This window comes from Phyllobates terribilis, unplaced genomic scaffold (genome assembly GCF_046119375.1).
Source record: "Phyllobates terribilis strain yellow unplaced genomic scaffold, ASM4611937v1 Scaffold_9__5_contigs__length_417890890, whole genome shotgun sequence".
NCBI lineage: Eukaryota > Metazoa > Chordata > Amphibia > Anura > Dendrobatidae > Phyllobates > Phyllobates terribilis.
In genome coordinates, this window is record NW_027362769.1 from 272,645,022 (window position 1) to 272,667,112 (window position 22,091).

Sequence of the window (22,091 nt, forward strand, 5' to 3'; positions counted from 1 at the left end):
ATTCTACCCACACATATTTGGAACTCTCCTGGGGTACCCTCACACATATTATTCCCTCATTTAGTGGATATCTTCACAAAAAAGTGAAATTTTCAAAAATCCAAAATATTGGCTGAAAATGACTAAATATCAAGGACTCGTTGGGCGAATCGCTCTGGAACTGAAATCGGAACGCTCACTGACATTTACCCTATCTGAAAGTATGATAAACGTAGGAAAAATGACTAAGTCCAAAAATATATTTTTTTCAACTTTTTTCAATTTTACCCCCGTAGGATATATATTCTACCCACACACATTTGTAACTCTCCTGGGGTACCCTCACACATATTATTCCCTCATTTAGTGGATATTTTCACAAAAAAGTGAAATTTTCAAAAATCCAGAAAATTGGCTGAAAACGACTAAATATCAAGTAGTCATTGGGTGAATCCCTCTGGAACTGAAATCGGAACGCTCACTGACATTTCACCTATCTGAAAGTCTGATAAACGTTGGAAAAATGACTAAGTCCAAAAAAAAAATTTTTTCAACTTTTTTCAATTTTACCCCCGTGGGATATATATTCTACCCACACACATTTGGTACTCTCCTGGGGTACCCTCACACATATTATTCCCTCATTTAGTGGATATTTTCACAAAAAAGTGAAATTTTCAAAAATCCAGAAAATTGGCTGAAAACGACTAAATATCAAGGACTCATTGGGCGAATCGCTCTGTAACTGAAATCGGAACGCTCACTGACATTTCCCCTATCTGAAAGTCTGATAAACGCTGGAAAAATGACTAAGTCCAAAACAATTTTTTTTTCAACTTTTTTCAATTTTACCCCCGTGGGATATATATTCTACCCACACACATTTGGAACTCTCCTGAGGTACCCTCACACATATTATTCCCTCATTTAGTGGATATGTTCACAAAAAAGTGAAATTTTCAAAAATCTAGAAAATTGGCTGAAAACGACTAAATATCAAGGACTCATTGGGTGAATCGCTCTGGAACTGAAATCGGAACGCTCACTGACATTTACCCTATCTGAAAGTCTGATAAACGTCGGAAAAATGACTAAGTACAAAAATATATTTTTTTCAACTTTTTTCAATTTTACCCCGTGGGATATATATTCTACCCACACACATTTGGAATTCTCCTGGGGTACCCTCACACATATTATTCCCTCATTTAGTGGATATTTTCACAAAAAAGTGAAATTTTCAAAAATCCAGAAAATTGGCTGAAAACGACTAAATATCAAGGACTCATTGGGCGAATCGCTCTGTAACTGAAATCGGAACGCTCACTGACATTTCCCTTATCTGAAAGTCTGATAAACGCCGGAAAAATGACTAAGTCCAAAACAAATTTTTTTTCAACTTCTTTAAATTTTACCCCCGTGGGATATATATTCTACCCACACACATTTGGAAGTCTCCTGGGGTACCCTCACACATATTATTCCCTCATTTAGTGGATATGTTCACAAAAAAGTGAAATTTTCAAAAATCCAAAATATTGGCTGAAAATGACTAAATATCAAGGACTCATTGGGCGAATCGCTCTGGAACTGAAGTCAGAACGCTCACTGACATTTCCCCTATCTGAAAGTCTGATAAACGTCGGAAAAATGACTAAGTCCAAAAATATATTTTTTTCAACTTTTTTCAATTTTACCCCGTGGGATATATATTCTACCCACACACATTTGGAACTCTCCTGGGGTACCCTCACACATATTATTCCCTCATTTAGTGGATGTTTTCACAAAAAAGTGAAATTTTCAAAAATCCAGAAAATTGGCTGAAAACGACTAAATATCAAGGACTCATTGGGCGAATCGCTCTGGAACTGAAATCGGAACGCTCACTGACATTTCCCCTATCTGCAAGTCTGATAAATGTCGGAAAAATGACTAAGTCCAAAAAAAAAATTTTTCAACTTTTTTCAATTTTACCCCCGTGGGATATATATTCTACCCACACATATTTGGAACTCTCCTGGGGTACCCTCACACATATTATTCCCTCATTTAGTGGATATGTTCACAAAAAAGTGAAATTTTCAAAAATCCAGAAAATTGGCTGAAAACGACTAAATATCAAGGACTCATTGGGTGAATCGCTCTGGCACTGAAATCGGAACGCTCACTGACATTTCCCCTATCTAAAAGTGTGATAAACGTCGGAAAAATGACTAAGTCCAAAAAAAAAATTTTTTCAACTTTTTTCAATTTTACCCCCGTGGGATATATATTCTACCCACACACATTTGGAAGTCTCCTGGGGTACCCTCACACATATTATTCCCTCATTTAGTGGATATTTTCACAAAAAAGTGAAATTTTCAAAAATCCAGAAAATTGGCTGAAAACGACTAAATATCAAGGAGTCATTGGGTGAATCGCTCTGTAACTGAAATCGGAACGCTCACTGACATTTCCCCTATCTGAAAGTCTGATAAACGCCGGAAAAATGACTAAGTCCAAAACAATTTTTTTTTCAACTTTTTTCAATTTTACCCTCGTGGGATATATATTCTACCCACACACATTTGGAACTCTCCTGGGGTACCCTCACACATATTATTCCCTCATTTAGTGGATATGTTCACAAAAAAGTGAAATTTTCAAAAATCCAGAAAATTGGCTGAAAACGACTAAATATCAAGAACTCATTGGGTGAATCGCTCTGGAACTGAAATCGGAACGCTCACTGACATTTCCCCTATCTGAAAGTCTGATAAACGTCGGAAAAATGACTAAGTCCAAAAATATATTTTTTTCAACACTTTTCAATTTTACCCCGTGGGATATATATTCTACCCACACACATTTGGAAGTCTCCTGGGGTACCCTCACACATATTATTCCCTCATTTAGTGGATATTTTCACAAAAAAAGTGAAATTTTCAAAAATCAAGAAAAGTGGCTGAAAACGACTAAATATCAAGGAGTCATTGGGTGAATCGCTCTGTAACTGAAATCGGAATGCTGTCTGACATTTCCCCTATCTGAAAGTCTGATAAACGTCGGAAAAATGACTAAGTCCAAAAATATATTTTTTTCAACTTTTTTCAATTTTACCCCGTGGGATATATATTCTACCCACACACATTTGGAACTCTCCTGGGGTACCCTCACACATATTATTCCCTCATTTAGTGGATGTTTTCACAAAAAAGTGAAATTTTCAAAAATCCAGAAAATTGGCTGAAAACGACTAAATATCAAGGACTCATTGGGAGAATCGCTCTGGAACTGAAATCGGAACGCTCACTGACATTTCCCCTATCTGAAAGTCTGATAAATGTCGGAAAAATGACTAAGTCCAAAAAAAAAATTTTTCAACTTTTTTCAATTTTACCCCCGTGGGATATATATTCTACCCACACATATTTGGAACTCTCCTGGGGTACCCTCACACATATTATTCCCTCATTTAGTGGATATCTTCACAAAAAAGTGAAATTTTCAAAAATCCAAAATATTGGCTGAAAATGACTAAATATCAAGGACTCGTTGGGCGAATCGCTCTGGAACTGAAATCGGAACGCTCACTGACATTTACCCTATCTGAAAGTATGATAAACGTAGGAAAAATGACTAAGTCCAAAAATATATTTTTTTCAACTTTTTTCAATTTTACCCCCGTAGGATATATATTCTACCCACACACATTTGTAACTCTCCTGGGGTACCCTCACACATATTATTCCCTCATTTAGTGGATATTTTCACAAAAAAGTGAAATTTTCAAAAATCCAGAAAATTGGCTGAAAACGACTAAATATCAAGTAGTCATTGGGTGAATCCCTCTGGAACTGAAATCGGAACGCTCACTGACATTTCACCTATCTGAAAGTCTGATAAACGTTGGAAAAATGACTAAGTCCAAAAAAAAAATTTTTTCAACTTTTTTCAATTTTACCCCCGTGGGATATATATTCTACCCACACACATTTGGTACTCTCCTGGGGTACCCTCACACATATTATTCCCTCATTTAGTGGATATTTTCACAAAAAAGTGAAATTTTCAAAAATCCAGAAAATTGGCTGAAAACGACTAAATATCAAGGACTCATTGGGCGAATCGCTCTGTAACTGAAATCGGAACGCTCACTGACATTTCCCCTATCTGAAAGTCTGATAAACGCTAGAAAAATGACTAAGTCCAAAACAATTTTTTTTTCAACTTTTTTCAATTTTACCCCCGTGGGATATATATTCTACCCACACACATTTGGAACTCTCCTGAGGTACCCTCACACATATTATTCCCTCATTTAGTGGATATGTTCACAAAAAAGTGAAATTTTCAAAAATCCAGAAAATTGGCTGAAAACGACTAAATATCAAGGACTCATTGGGTGAATCGCTCTGGAACTGAAATCGGAACGCTCACTGACATTTACCCTATCTGAAAGTCTGATAAACGTCGGAAAAATGACTAAGTACAAAAATATATTTTTTTCAACTTTTTTCAATTTTACCCCGTGGGATATATATTCTACCCACACACATTTGGAATTCTCCTGGGGTACCCTCACACATATTATTCCCTCATTTAGTGGATATTTTCACAAAAAAGTGAAATTTTCAAAAATCCAGAAAATTGGCTGAAAACGACTAAATATCAAGGACTCATTGGGCGAATCGCTCTGTAACTGAAATCGGAACGCTCACTGACATTTCCCTTATCTGAAAGTCTGATAAACGCCGGAAAAATGACTAAGTCCAAAACAAATTTTTTTTCAACTTCTTTAAATTTTACCCCCGTGGGATATATATTCTACCCACACACATTTGGAAGTCTCCTGGGGTACCCTCACACATATTATTCCCTCATTTAGTGGATATGTTCACAAAAAAGTGAAATTTTCAAAAATCCAAAATATTGGCTGAAAATGACTAAATATCAAGGACTCATTGGGCGAATCGCTCTGGAACTGAAGTCAGAACGCTCACTGACATTTCCCCTATCTGAAAGTCTGATAAACGTCGGAAAAATGACTAAGTCCAAAAATATATTTTTTTCAACTTTTTTCAATTTTACCCCGTGGGATATATATTCTACCCACACACATTTGGAACTCTCCTGGGGTACCCTCACACATATTATTCCCTCATTTAGTGGATGTTTTCACAAAAAAGTGAAATTTTCAAAAATCCAGAAAATTGGCTGAAAACGACTAAATATCAAGGACTCATTGGGCGAATCGCTCTGGAACTGAAATCGGAACGCTCACTGACATGTCCCCTATCTGAAAGTCTGATAAATGTCGGAAAAATGACTAAGTCCAAAAAAAAAATTTTTCAACTTTTTTCAATTTTACCCCCGTGGGATATATATTCTACAAACACATATTTGGAACTCTCCTGGGGTACCCTCACACATATTATTCCCTCATTTAGTGGATATCTTCACAAAAAAGTGAAATTTTCAAAAATCCAAAATATTGGCTGAAAATGACTAAATATCAAGGACTCGTTGGGCGAATCGCTCTGGAACTGAAATCGGAACGCTCACTGACATTTACCCTATCTGAAAGTATGATAAACGTAGGAAAAATGACTAAGTCCAAAAATATATTTTTTTCAACTTTTTTCAATTTTACCCCCGTAGGATATATATTCTACCCACACACATTTGTAACTCTCCTGGGGTACCCTCACACATATTATTCCCTCATTTAGTGGATATTTTCACAAAAAAGTGAAATTTTCAAAAATCCAGAAAATTGGCTGAAAACGACTAAATATCAAGTAGTCATTGGGTGAATCCCTCTGGAACTGAAATCGGAACGCTCACTGACATTTCACCTATCTGAAAGTCTGATAAACGTTGGAAAAATGACTAAGTCCAAAAAAAAAATTTTTTCAACTTTTTTCAATTTTACCCCCGTGGGATATATATTCTACCCACACACATTTGGTACTCTCCTGGGGTACCCTCACACATATTATTCCCTCATTTAGTGGATATTTTCACAAAAAAGTGAAATTTTCAAAAATCCAGAAAATTGGCTGAAAACGACTAAATATCAAGGACTCATTGGGCGAATCGCTCTGTAACTGAAATCGGAACGCTCACTGACATTTCCCCTATCTGAAAGTCTGATAAACGCTAGAAAAATGACTAAGTCCAAAACAATTTTTTTTTCAACTTTTTTCAATTTTACCCCCGTGGGATATATATTCTACCCACACACATTTGGAACTCTCCTGAGGTACCCTCACACATATTATTCCCTCATTTAGTGGATATGTTCACAAAAAAGTGAAATTTTCAAAAATCCAGAAAATTGGCTGAAAACGACTAAATATCAAGGACTCATTGGGTGAATCGCTCTGGAACTGAAATCGGAACGCTCACTGACATTTACCCTATCTGAAAGTCTGATAAACGTCGGAAAAATGACTAAGTACAAAAATATATTTTTTTCAACTTTTTTCAATTTTACCCCGTGGGATATATATTCTACCCACACACATTTGGAATTCTCCTGGGGTACCCTCACACATATTATTCCCTCATTTAGTGGATATTTTCACAAAAAAGTGAAATTTTCAAAAATCCAGAAAATTGGCTGAAAACGACTAAATATCAAGGACTCATTGGGCGAATCGCTCTGTAACTGAAATCGGAACGCTCACTGACATTTCCCTTATCTGAAAGTCTGATAAACGCCGGAAAAATGACTAAGTCCAAAACAAATTTTTTTTCAACTTCTTTAAATTTTACCCCCGTGGGATATATATTCTACCCACACACATTTGGAAGTCTCCTGGGGTACCCTCACACATATTATTCCCTCATTTAGTGGATATGTTCACAAAAAAGTGAAATTTTCAAAAATCCAAAATATTGGCTGAAAATGACTAAATATCAAGGACTCATTGGGCGAATCGCTCTGGAACTGAAGTCAGAACGCTCACTGACATTTCCCCTATCTGAAAGTCTGATAAACGTCGGAAAAATGACTAAGTCCAAAAATATATTTTTTTCAACTTTTTTCAATTTTACCCCGTGGGATATATATTCTACCCACACACGTTTGGAACTCTCCTGGGGTACCCTCACACATATTATTCCCTCATTTAGTGGATGTTTTCACAAAAAAGTGAAATTTTCAAAAATCCAGAAAATTGGCTGAAAACGACTAAATATCAAGGACTCATTGGGCGAATCGCTCTGGAACTGAAATCGGAACGCTCACTGACATTTCCCCTATCTGAAAGTCTGATAAACGTCGGAAAAATGACTAAGTCCAAAAATATATTTTTTTCAACACTTTTCAATTTTACCCCGTGGGATATATATTCTACCCACACACATTTGGAAGTCTCCTGGGGTACCCTCACACATATTATTCCCTCATTTAGTGGATATTTTCAGAAAAAAAGTGAAATTTTCAAAAATCAAGAAAAGTGGCTGAAAACGACTAAATATCAAGGAGTCATTGGGTGAATCGCTCTGGAACTGAAATCGGAACGCTCACTGACATTTCACCTATCTGAAAGTCTGATAAACGTCGGAAAAATGACTAAGTCCAAAAAAAAATTTTTTTCATCTTTTTTCAATTTTACCCCCGTGGGATATATATTCTACCCACACACATTTGGAACTCTCCTGGGGTACCCTCACACATATTATTCCCTCAATTAGTGGATGTTTTCACAAAAAAGTGAAATTTTCAAAAATCCAGAAAATTGGCTGAAAACGACTAAATATCAAGGACTCATTGGGTGAATCACTCTGGCACTGAAATCGGAACGCTCACTGACATTTCCACTATCTGAAAGTGTGATAAACGTCGGAAAAATGACTAAATCCAAAAAAAAAATTTTTTCAACTTTTTTCAATTTTACCCCCGTGGGATATATATTCTACCCACACACATTTGGAACTCTCCTGGGGTACCCTCACACATATTATTCCCTCATTTAGTGGATGTTTTCACAAAAAAGTGAAATTTTCAAAAATCCAGAAAATTGGCTGAAAACGACTAAATATCAAGGACTCATTGGGCGAATCGCTCTGGAACTGAAATCGGAACGCTCACTGACATTTCCCCTATCTGAAAGTCTGATAAACGTCGGAAAAATGACTAAGTCCAAAATTATATTTTTTTCAACACTTTTCAATTTTACCCCGTGGGATATATATTCTACCCACACACATTTGGAAGTCTCCTGGGGTACCCTCACACATATTATTCCCTCATTTAGTGGATATTTTCAGAAAAAAAGTGAAATTTTCAAAAATCAAGAAAAGTGGCTGAAAACGACTAAATATCAAGGAGTCATTGGGTGAATCGCTCTGGAACTGAAATCGGAACGCTCACTGACATTTCACCTATCTGAAAGTCTGATAAACGTCGGAAAAATGACTAAGTCCAAAAAAAAATTTTTTTCATCTTTTTTCAATTTTACCCCCGTGGGATATATATTCTACCCACACACATTTGGAACTCTCCTGGGGTACCCTCACACATATTATTCCCTCAATTAGTGGATGTTTTCACAAAAAAGTGAAATTTTCAAAAATCCAGAAAATTGGCTGAAAACGACTAAATATCAAGGACTCATTGGGTGAATCACTCTGGCACTGAAATCGGAACGCTCACTGACATTTCCCCTATCTGAAAGTGTGATAAACGTCGGAAAAATGACTAAATCCAAAAAAAAAATTTTTTCAACTTTTTTCAATTTTACCCCCGTGGGATATATATTCTACCCACACACATTTGGAACTCTCCTGGGGTACCCTCACACATATTATTCCCTCATTTAGTGGATATTTTCACAAAAAAAGTGAAATTTTCAAAAATCAAGAAAAGTGGCTGAAAACGACTAAATATCAAGGAGTCATTGGGTGAATCGCTCTGTAACTGAAATCGGAATGCTGTCTGACATTTCCCCTATCTGAAAGTCTGATAAACGTCGGAAAAATGACTAAGTCCAAAAATATATTTTTTTCAACTTTTTTCAATTTTACCCCGTGGGATATATATTCTACCCACACACATTTGGAACTCTCCTGGGGTACCCTCACACATATTATTCCCTCATTTAGTGGATGTTTTCACAAAAAAGTGAAATTTTCAAAAATCCAGAAAATTGGCTGAAAACGACTAAATATCAAGGACTCATTGGGCGAATCGCTCTGGAACTGAAATCGGAACGCTCACTGACATTTCCCCTATCTGAAAGTCTGATAAATGTCGGAAAAATGACTAAGTCCAAAAAAAAAATTTTTCAACTTTTTTCAATTTTACCCCCGTGGGATATATATTCTACCCACACATATTTGGAACTCTCCTGGGGTACCCTCACACATATTATTCCCTCATTTAGTGGATATCTTCACAAAAAAGTGAAATTTTCAAAAATCCAAAATATTGGCTGAAAATGACTAAATATCAAGGACTCGTTGGGCGAATCGCTCTGGAACTGAAATCGGAACGCTCACTGACATTTACCCTATCTGAAAGTATGATAAACGTAGGAAAAATGACTAAGTCCAAAAATATATTTTTTTCAACTTTTTTCAATTTTACCCCCGTAGGATATATATTCTACCCACACACATTTGTAACTCTCCTGGGGTACCCTCACACATATTATTCCCTCATTTAGTGGATATTTTCACAAAAAAGTGAAATTTTCAAAAATCCAGAAAATTGGCTGAAAACGACTAAATATCAAGTAGTCATTGGGTGAATCCCTCTGGAACTGAAATCGGAACGCTCACTGACATTTCACCTATCTGAAAGTCTGATAAACGTTGGAAAAATGACTAAGTCCAAAAAAAAAATTTTTTCAACTTTTTTCAATTTTACCCCCGTGGGATATATATTCTACCCACACACATTTGGTACTCTCCTGGGGTACCCTCACACATATTATTCCCTCATTTAGTGGATATTTTCACAAAAAAGTGAAATTTTCAAAAATCCAGAAAATTGGCTGAAAACGACTAAATATCAAGGACTCATTGGGCGAATCGCTCTGTAACTGAAATCGGAACGCTCACTGACATTTCCCCTATCTGAAAGTCTGATAAACGCTGGAAAAATGACTAAGTCCAAAACAATTTTTTTTTCAACTTTTTTCAATTTTACCCCCGTGGGATATATATTCTACCCACACACATTTGGAACTCTCCTGAGGTACCCTCACACATATTATTCCCTCATTTAGTGGATATGTTCACAAAAAAGTGAAATTTTCAAAAATCTAGAAAATTGGCTGAAAACGACTAAATATCAAGGACTCATTGGGTGAATCGCTCTGGAACTGAAATCGGAACGCTCACTGACATTTACCCTATCTGAAAGTCTGATAAACGTCGGAAAAATGACTAAGTACAAAAATATATTTTTTTCAACTTTTTTCAATTTTACCCCGTGGGATATATATTCTACCCACACACATTTGGAATTCTCCTGGGGTACCCTCACACATATTATTCCCTCATTTAGTGGATATTTTCACAAAAAAGTGAAATTTTCAAAAATCCAGAAAATTGGCTGAAAACGACTAAATATCAAGGACTCATTGGGCGAATCGCTCTGTAACTGAAATCGGAACGCTCACTGACATTTCCCTTATCTGAAAGTCTGATAAACGCCGGAAAAATGACTAAGTCCAAAACAAATTTTTTTTCAACTTCTTTAAATTTTACCCCCGTGGGATATATATTCTACCCACACACATTTGGAAGTCTCCTGGGGTACCCTCACACATATTATTCCCTCATTTAGTGGATATGTTCACAAAAAAGTGAAATTTTCAAAAATCCAAAATATTGGCTGAAAATGACTAAATATCAAGGACTCATTGGGCGAATCGCTCTGGAACTGAAGTCAGAACGCTCACTGACATTTCCCCTATCTGAAAGTCTGATAAACGTCGGAAAAATGACTAAGTCCAAAAATATATTTTTTTCAACTTTTTTCAATTTTACCCCGTGGGATATATATTCTACCCACACACATTTGGAACTCTCCTGGGGTACCCTCACACATATTATTCCCTCATTTAGTGGATGTTTTCACAAAAAAGTGAAATTTTCAAAAATCCAGAAAATTGGCTGAAAACGACTAAATATCAAGGACTCATTGGGCGAATCGCTCTGGAACTGAAATCGGAACGCTCACTGACATTTCCCCTATCTGCAAGTCTGATAAATGTCGGAAAAATGACTAAGTCCAAAAAAAAAATTTTTCAACTTTTTTCAATTTTACCCCCGTGGGATATATATTCTACCCACACATATTTGGAACTCTCCTGGGGTACCCTCACACATATTATTCCCTCATTTAGTGGATATGTTCACAAAAAAGTGAAATTTTCAAAAATCCAGAAAATTGGCTGAAAACGACTAAATATCAAGGACTCATTGGGTGAATCGCTCTGGCACTGAAATCGGAACGCTCACTGACATTTCCCCTATCTAAAAGTGTGATAAACGTCGGAAAAATGACTAAGTCCAAAAAAAAAATTTTTTCAACTTTTTTCAATTTTACCCCCGTGGGATATATATTCTACCCACACACATTTGGAACTCTCCTGGGGTACCCTCACACATATTATTCCCTCATTTAGTGGATATTTTCATAACAAAAGTGAAATTTTCAAAAATCCAGAAAATTGGCTGAAAACGACTAAATATCAAGGACTCATTGGGTGAATCGCTCTGGAACTGAAATCGGAACGCTCACTGACATTTACCCTATCTTAAAGTCTGATAAACGCCGGAAAAATAACTAAGTCCAAAAAAAAAAAATTTTTTCAACTTTTTTCAATTTTACCCCCGTAGGATATATATTCTACCCACACACATTTGGAACTCTCCTGGGGTACCCTCACACATATTATTCCCTCATTTAGTGGATATTTTCACAAAAAAGTGAAATTTTCAAAAATCCAAAATATTGGCTGAAAATGACTAAATATCAAGGACTCATTGGGCGAATCTCTCTGGAACTGAAGTCAGAACGCTCACTGACATTTCCCCTATCTGAAAGTCTGATAAACGTCGGAAAAATGACTATGTCCAAAAATAAACTTTTTTCAACTTTTTTCAATTTTACCCCCGTGGGATATATATTCTACCCACACACATTTGGAACTCTCCTGGGGTACCCTCACACATATTATTCCCTCATTTAGTGGATGTTTTCACAAAAAAGTTAAATTTTCAAAAATCCAAAATATTTTCTGAAAATGACTAAATATCAAGGACTCATTGGGCGAATCGCTCTGGAACTGAAATCAGAACGTTCACTGACATTTCCCCTTTCTGAAAGTCTGATAAATGTCGGAAAAATGACTAAGTCCAAAAAAAAAATTTTTTCAACTTTTTTCAATTTTACCCCCGTGGGATATATATTCTACCCACACACATTTGGAACTCTCCTGGGGTACCCTCACACATATTATTCCCTCATTTAGTGGATGTTTTCACAAAAAAGTGAAATTTTCATAAATCCAGAAAATTGGCTGGAAACGACTAAATATCAAGGACTCATTGGGTGAATCGCTCTGGAACTAAAATCGGAACGCTCACTGACATTTACCCTATCTGAAAGTCTGATAAACGCCGGAAAAATAACAAAGTCCAAAAAAAAAAAATGTTTTCAACTTTTTTCAATTTAACCCCCGTAGGATATATATTCTACCCACACACATTTGTAACTCTCCTGGGGTACCCTCACACATATTATTCCCTCATTTAGTGGATATGTTCACAAAAAAGTGAAATTTTCAAAAATCCAAAATATTGGCTGAAAATGACTAAATATCAAGGACTCGTTGGGCGAATCGCTCTGGAACTGAAATAGGAAAGCTCACTAACATTTGCCCTATCTGAAAGTCTGCTAAACGCCGAAAAAATGACTAAGTCCAAAAATAAATTTTTTTCAACTTTTTTCAATTTTACCCCGTGAGATATATATTCTACCCACACACATTTGGAACTCTCCTGGGGTACCCTCACACATATTATTCCCTCATTTAGTGGATGTTTTCACAAAATAAGTGAAATTTTCAAAAATCCAGAAAATTGGCTGAAAACGACTAAATATCAAGGACTCATTGGGTGAATCGCTCTGGAACTGAAATCGGAACGCTCACTGACATTTCCCCTATCTGAAAGTCTGTTAAACGTCGGAAAAATGACTAAGTCCAAAAATAAACTTTTTTCAACTTTTTTCAATTTTACTCCCGTGGGATATATATTCTACCCACACACATTTGGAACTCTCTTGGGGTACCCTCACACATATTATTCCCTCATTTAGTGGATATTTTCACAAAAAAGTGAAATTTTCAAAAATCCAAAATATTGGCTGAAAATGACTAAATATCAAGGACTCATTGGGCGAATCGCTCTGGAAATGAAATCGGAACGCTCACTGACATTTCCCCTATCTGAAAGTCTGATAAACGTCGGAAAAATGACTAACTCCAAAAATAATTTTTTTTCAACTTTTTTCAATTTTACCCCTGTGGGATATATATTCTACCCACACACATTTGGAACTCTCCTGGGGTACCCTCACACATATTATTCCCTCATTTAGTGGATGTTTTCACAAAATAAGTGAAATTTTCAAAAATCCAGAAAATTGGCTGAAAACGACTAAATATCAAGGACTCATTGGGTGAATCGCTCTGGAACTGAAATCGGAACGCTCACTGACATTTCCCCTATCTGAAAGTCTGTTAAACGTCGGAAAAATGACTAAGTCCAAAAATAAACTTTTTTCAACTTTTTTCAATTTTACTCCCGTGGGATATATATTCTACCCACACACATTTGGAACTCTCTTGGGGTACCCTCACACATATTATTCCCTCATTTAGTGGATATTTTCACAAAAAAGTGAAAGTTTCAAAAATCCAGAATATTGGCTGAAAATGACTAAATATCAAGGACTCATTGGACGAATCGCTCTGGAACTGAAATCAGAACGCTCATTGACATTTCCCCTTTCTGAAAGTCTGATAAATGTCGGAAAAATGACTAAGTCCAAAAAAAAAATTTCTTCAACTTTTTTCAATTTTACCCCCGTGGGATATATATTCTACCCACACACATTTGGAACTCTCCTGGGGTACCCTCACACATATTATTCCCTCATTTAGTGGATATGTTCACAAAAAAGTGAAATTTTCAAAAATTAAAAATATTGGCTGAAAATGACTAAATATCAAGGACTCGTTGGGCGAATCGCTCTGGAACTGAAATCGGAAAGCTCACTAACATCTGACCTATCTGAAAGTTTGCTAAACGCCGGAAAAATGACTAAGTCCAAAAAAAAAAATTTTTCAACTTTTTTCAATTTTACCCCCGTGGGATATATATTCTACCCACACACGTTTGGAACTCTCCTGGGGTACCCTCACACATTTAGTGGATATTTTCACAAAAAAGTGAAATTTTTAAAAATCCAGAAAGTTGGCTGAAAATGACTAAATATCAAGGACTCGTTGGGCGAATCGCTCTGGAACTGAAATCGGAACGCTCACTGACATTTCCCCTATCTGAAAGTCTGTTAAACGTCGGAAAAATGACTAAGTCCAAAAATAAACTTTTTTCAACTTTTTTCAATTTTACTCCCGTGGGATATATATTCTACCCACACACATTTGGAACTCTCCTGGGGTACCCTCACACATATTATTCCCTCATTTAGTGGATATTTTCACAAAAAAGTGAAATTTTCAAAAATCCAGAATATTGGCTGAAAATGACTAAATATCAAGGAATCGTTGGGCGAATCGCTCTGGAACTGAAATCGGAACGCTCACTGACATTTCCCCTATCTGAAAGTCTGATAAACCTCGGAAAAATGACTAAGTCCAAAAATAAACTTTTTTCAACTTTTTTCAATTTTACCCCGCGAGATATATATTCTACCCAAACACATTTAGAACTCTCCTGGGGTACCCTCACACATATTATTCCCTCATTTAGTGGATGTTTTCACAAAAAAGTGAAATTTTCATAAATCCAGAAAATTGGCTGAAAACGACTAAATATCAAGGACTCATTGGGCGAATCACTCTGGAACTGAAGTCGGAATGCTCACTGACATTTCCCCTATCTGAAAGTCTGATAAACGTCGGAAAAATGACTAAGTCCAAAAATAAACTTTTTTCAACTTTTTTCAATTTTACCCCCGTGGTATATATATATTCTACCCACACACATTTGGAACTATCCTGGGGTACCCTCACACATATTATTCCCTTATTTAGTGGATATGTTCACAAAAAAGTGAAATTTTCAAAAATCCAAAATATTGGCTGAAAATGACTAAATATCAACGACTCGTTTGGCGAATCGCTCTGGAACTGAAATCGGAACGCTCACTGACATTTACCCTATCTGAAAGTCTGATAAACGCCGGAAAAATGACTAAGTCCAAAAAAAAAATGTTTTCAACTTTTTTCAATTTTACCCCCGTAGGATATATATTCTACCCACACACATTTGTAACTCTCCTGGGGTACCCTCACACATATTATTCCCTCATTAAGTGGATATTTTCACAAAAAAGTGAAATTTTCAAAAATCCAGAAAATTGGCTGAAAACGACTAAATATCAAGGACTCATTGGGCGAATCACTCTGGAACTGAAATCGGAACGCTCACTGACATTTCCCCTATCTGAAAGTCTGATAAATGTCGGAAAAATGACAAAGTCCAAAAAACTTTTTTTCAACTTTTTTCAATTTTACCCCCGTGGGATATGTATTCTACCCACACACATTTGGAACTCTCCTGGGGTACCCTCACACATATTATTCCCTCATTTAGTGGATATGTTCACAAAAAAGTAAAATTTTCAAAAATCCAAAATATTGGCTGAAAATGACTAAATATCAAGGACTCGTTGGGCGAATCGCTCTGGAACTGAAATAGGAAAGCTCACTAACATTTGCCCTATCTGAAAGTCTGCTAAACGCCGGAAAAATGACTAAGTCCAAAAATAAACTTTTTTCAACTTTTTTCAATTTTACCCCCGTGGGATATATATTCTACCCACACACATTTGGAACTCTCCTGGGGTACCCTCACACATATTATTCCCTCATTTAGTGGATATGTTCACAAAAAAGTGAAATTTTCAAAAATCCAAAATATTGGCTGAAAATGACTAAATATCAAGGACTCGTTGGGCGAATCGCTCTGGAACTGAAATAGGAAAGCTCACTAACATTTGCCCTATCTGAAAGTCTGCTAAATGCCGGAAAAATGACTAAGTCCAAAAATAAATTTTTTTCAACTTTTTTCAATTTTACCCCGTGAGATATATATTCTACCCACACACATTTGGAACTCTCCTGGGGTACCCTCACACATATTATTCCCTCATTTAGTGGATGTTTTCACAAAAAAGTGAAATTTTCATAAATCCAGAAAATTGGCTGAAAACGACTAAATATCAAGGACTCATTGGGCGAATCACTCTGGAACTGAAGTCGGAACGCTCACTGACATTTCCCCTATCTGAAAGTCTGATAAACGTCGGAAAAATGACTAAGTCCAAAAATAAACTTTTTTCAACTTTTTTCAATTTTACCCCGTGGGATATATATATTCTACCCACACACATTTGGAACTCTCCTGGGGAACCCTCACACATATTATTCCCTCATTTAGTGGATATGTTCACAAAAAAGTGAAATTTTCAAAAATCCAAAATATTGGCTGAAAATGACTAAATATCAAGGACTCATTGGGCGAATCGCTCTGGAACTGAAATCGGAAAGCTCACTAACATCTGACCTATCTGAAAGTTTGCTAAACGCCGGAAAAATGACTAAGTCCAAAAAAAAAAATTTTTCAACTTTTTTCAATTTTACCCCCGTGGGATATATATTCTACCCACAAACATTTTGAACTCTCCTGGGGTACCCTCACACATATTATTCCCTCCTTTAGTGGATATTTTCATAAAAAAAGTGAAATTTTCAAAAATCCAGAAAATTGGCTGAAAATGACTAAATATCAAGGACTCATTGGGCGAATCGCTCTGGAACTGAAATCGGAATGCTCACTGACATTTCCCCTATCTGAAAGTCTGATAAACGTCGGAAAAATGACTAACTCCAAATATAATTTTTTTTCAACTTTTTTCAATTTTACCCCCGTGGGATATATATTCTACCCACACACATTTGGAACTCTCCTGGGGTACCCTCACACATATTATTCCCTCATTTAGTGGATGTTTTCACAAAATAAGTGAAATTTTCAAAAATCCAGAAAATTGGCTGAAAACGACTAAATATCAAGGACTCATTGGGTGAATCGCTCTGGAACTGAAATCGGAACGCTCACTGACATTTACCCTATCTGAAAGTCTGTTAAACGTCGGAAAAATGACTAAGTCCAAAAATAAACTTTTTTCAACTTTTTTCAATTTTACTCCCGTGGGATATATATTCTACCCACACACATTTGGAACTCTCCTGGGGTACCCTCACACATATTATTCCCTCATTTAGTGGATATTTTCACAAAAAAGTGAAATTTTCAAAAATCCAGAAAATTAGCTGAAAACGACTAAATATCAAGGACTCATTGGGTGAATCGCTCTGGAACTGAAATCGGAACGCTCACTGACATTTACCCTATCTGAAAGTCTGATAAATGTCGGAAAAATGACTAAGTCCAAAAAAAAAAATTTTTCAACTTTTTTCAATTTTACCCCCGTGGGATATATATTCTACCCACACACATTTGAAATTCTCCTGGGGTACCCTCACACATATTATTCCCTCATTTAGTGGATATGTTCACAAAAAAGTGAAATTTTCAAAAATCCAAAATATTGGCTGAAAATGACTAAGTATCAAGGACTCGTTGGGCGAATCGCTCTGGAACTGAAATCGGAAAGCTCACTAACATTTGACCTATCTGAAAGTTTGCTAAACGCCGGAAAAATGACTAAGTCCAAAAAAAAAAATTTTTCAACTTTTTTCAATTTTACCCCCGTGGGATATATATTCTACCCACAAACATTTTGAACTCTCCTGGGGTACCCTCACACATATTATTCCCTCATTTAGTGGATATTTTCATAAAAAAAGTGAAATTTTCAAAAATCCAGAAAATTGGCTGAAAACGACTAAATATCAAGGACTCATTGGGCGAATCGCTCTGGAACTGAAATCGGAATGCTCACTGACATTTCCCCTATCTGAAAGTCTGATAAACGTCTGAAAAATGACTAACTCCAAAAATAATTTTTTTTCAACTTTTTTCAATTTTACCCCCGTGGGATATATATTCTACCCACACACATTTGGAACTCTCCTGGGGTACCCTCACACATATTATTCCCTCATTTAGTGGATATGTTCACAAAAAAGTGAAATTTTCAAAAATCCAAAATATTGGCTGAAAATGACTAAATATCAAGGACTCGTTGGGCGAATCGCTCTGGAACTGAAATCGGAAAGCTCACTAACATCTGACCTATCTGAAAGTTTGCTAAACGCCGGAAAAATGACTAAGTCCAAAAAAAAAAATTTTTCAACTTTTTTCAATTTTACCCCCGTGGGATATATATTCTACCCACAAACATTTTGAACTCTCCTGGGGTACCCTCACACATATTATTCCCTCCTTTAGTGGATATTTTCATAAAAAAAGTGAAATTTTCAAAAATCCAGAAAATTGGCTGAAAATGACTAAATATCAAGGACTCATTGGGCGAATCGCTCTGGAACTGAAATCGGAATGCTCACTGACATTTCCCCTATCTGAAAGTCTGATAAACGTCGGAAAAATGACTAACTCCAAAAATAATTTTTTTTCAACTTTTTTCAATTTTACCCCCGTGGGATATATATTCTACCCACACATATTTGGAACTCTCCTGGGGTACCCTCACACATATTATTCCCTCATTTAGTGGATGTTTTCACAAAATAAGTGAAATTTTCAAAAATCCAGAAAATTGGCTGAAAACGACTAAATATCAAGGACTCATTGGGTGAATCGCTCTGGAACTGAAATCGGAACGCTCACTGACATTTACCCTATCTGAAAGTCTGATAAACGCCGGAAAAATGACTAAGTCCAAAAAAAAAATGTTTTCAACATTTTTCAATTTTACCCCCGTGGGATATATATTCTACCCACACACGTTTGGAACTCTCCTGGGGTACCCTCACACATTTAGTGGATATTTTCACAAAAAAGTGAAATTTTTAAAAATCCAGAAAGTTGGCTGAAAATGACTAAATATCAAGGACTCGTTGGGCGAATCGCTCTGGAACTGAAATCGGAACGCTCACTGACATTTCCCCTATCTGAAAGTCTGTTAAACGTCGGAAAAATGACTAAGTCCAAAAATAAACTTTTTTCAACTTTTTTCAATTTTACTCCCGTGGGATATATATTCTACCCACACACATTTGGAACTCTCCTGGGGTACCCTCACACATATTATTCCCTCATTTAGTGGATATGTTCACAAAAAAGTGAAATTTTCAAAAATCCAGAATATTGGCTGAAAATGACTAAATATCAAGGACTCGTTGGGCGAATCGCTCTGGAACTGAAATCGGAAAGCTCACTAACATTTGACCTATATGAAAGTTTGCTAAACGTCGGAAAAATGACTAAGTCCAAAAATAAACTTTTTTCAACTTTTTTCAATTTTACCCCCGTGGGATATATATTCTACCCACACACATTTGGAACTCTCCTGGGGTACCCTCACACATATTATTCCCTCATTTAGTGGATATTTTCACAAAAAAGTGAAATTTTCAAAAATCCAGAATATTGGCTGAAAATGACTAAATATCAAGGACTCGTTGGGCGAATCGCTCTGGAACTGAAATCGGAACGCTCACTGACATTTCCCCTATCTGAAAGTCTGATAAACGTCGGAAAAATGACTAAGTCCAAAAATAAACTTTTTTCAACTTTTTTCAATTTTACCCCGTGAGATATATATTCTACCCACGCACATTTGGAACTCTCCTGGGGTACACTCACACATATTATTCCCTCATTTAGTGGATGTTTTCACAAAAAAGTGAAATTTTCATAAATCCAGAAAATTGGCTGAAAACGACTAAATATCAAGGACTCATTGGGCGAATCACTCTGGAACTGATGTCGGAACGCTCACTGACATTTCACCTATCTGAAAGTCTGATAAACGTCGGAAAAATGACTAAGTCCAAAAATAAACTTTTTTCAACTTTTTTCAATTTTACCCCCGTGGGATATATATTCTACCCACACACATTTGGAACTCTCCTGGGGTACCCTCACACATATTATTCCCTCATTTAGTGGATATTTTCACAAAAAAGTGAAATTTTCAAAAATCCAGAATATTGGCTGAAAATGACTAAATATCAAGGACTCGTTGGGCGAATCGCTCTGGAACTGAAATCGGAACGCTCACTGACATTTCCCCTATCTGAAAGTCTGATAAACGTCGGAAAAATGACTAAGTCCAAAAATAAACTTTTTTCAACTTTTTTCAATTTTACCCCCGTGGGATATATATATTCTACCCACACACATTTGGAACTCTCCTGGGGTATCCTCACACATATTATTCCCTCATTTAGTGGATGTTTTCACAAAAAAAGTGAAATTTTCAAAAATCCAGAAAAATGGCTGAAAACGACTAAATATCAAGGACTCATTGGGTGAATCGCTCTGGAACTGAAATCGGAACGCTCACTGACATTTACCCTATCTGAAAGTCTGATAAATGCCTGAAAATTGACTAAGTCCAAAAAAAAAAATGTTTTCAACATTTTTCAATTTTACCCCCGTGGGATATATATTCTACCCACACACATTTGGAACTCTCCTGGGGTACCCTCACACATTTAGTGGATATTTTCACAAAAAAGTGAAATTTTTAAAAATCCAGAAAATTGGCTGAAAATGACTAAATATCAAGGACTCGTTGGGCGAATCGCTCTGGAACTGAAATCGGAACGCTCACTGACATTTCCCCTATCTGAAAGTCTGTTAAACGTCGGAAAAATGACTAAGTCCAAAAATAAACTTTTTTCAACTTTTTTCAATTTTACCCCCGTGGGATATATATTCTACCCACACACATTTGGAACTCTCCTGGGGTACCCTCACACATATTATTCCCTCATTTAGTGGATATGTTCACAAAAAAGTGAAATTTTCAAAAATCCAAAATATTGGCTGAAAATGACTAAATATCAAGGACTCGTTGGGCGAATCGCTCTGGAACTGAAATCGGAAAGCTCACTAACATTTGACCTATCTGAAAGTCTGCTAAACGCCGGAAAAATGACTAAGTCCTAAAAAAAAATGTTTTCAACATTTTTCAATTTTACCCCCGTGGGATATATATTCTACCCACACACAATTGGAACTCTCCTGGGGTACCCTCACACATTTAGTGGATATTTTCACAAAAAAGTGAAATTTTTAAAAATCCAGAAAATTGGCTGAAAATGACTAAATATCAAGGACTCGTTGGGCGAATCGCTCTGGAACTGAAATCGGAACGCTCACTGACATTTCCCCTATCTGAAAGTCTGTTAAACGTCGGAAAAATGACTAAGTCCAAGAATAAACTTTTTCAACTTTTTTCAATTTTACCCCCGTGGGATATATATTCTACCCACACACATTTTGAACTCTCCTGGGGTACCCTCACACATATTAATCCCTCATTTAGTGGATATTTTCACAAAAAAGTGAAATTTTTCAAAAATCCAGAATATTGGCTGAAAATGACTAAATATCAAGGACTCATTGGGCGAATCGCTCTGGAACTGAAATCGGAATGCTCACTGACATTTCCCCTATCTGAAAGTCTGATAAACGTCGGAATAATGACTAAGTCCAAATAAAAAATTTTTTCAACTTTTTTCAATTTTACCCCCGTGGGATATATATTCTACATACACACATTTGGAACTCTCCTGGGGTACCCTCACACATATTATTTCCTCATTTAGTGGATGTTTTCACAAAAAAGTGAAATTTTCATAAATCCAGAAAATTGGCTGAAAACGACTAAATATCAAGGACTCATTGGGCGA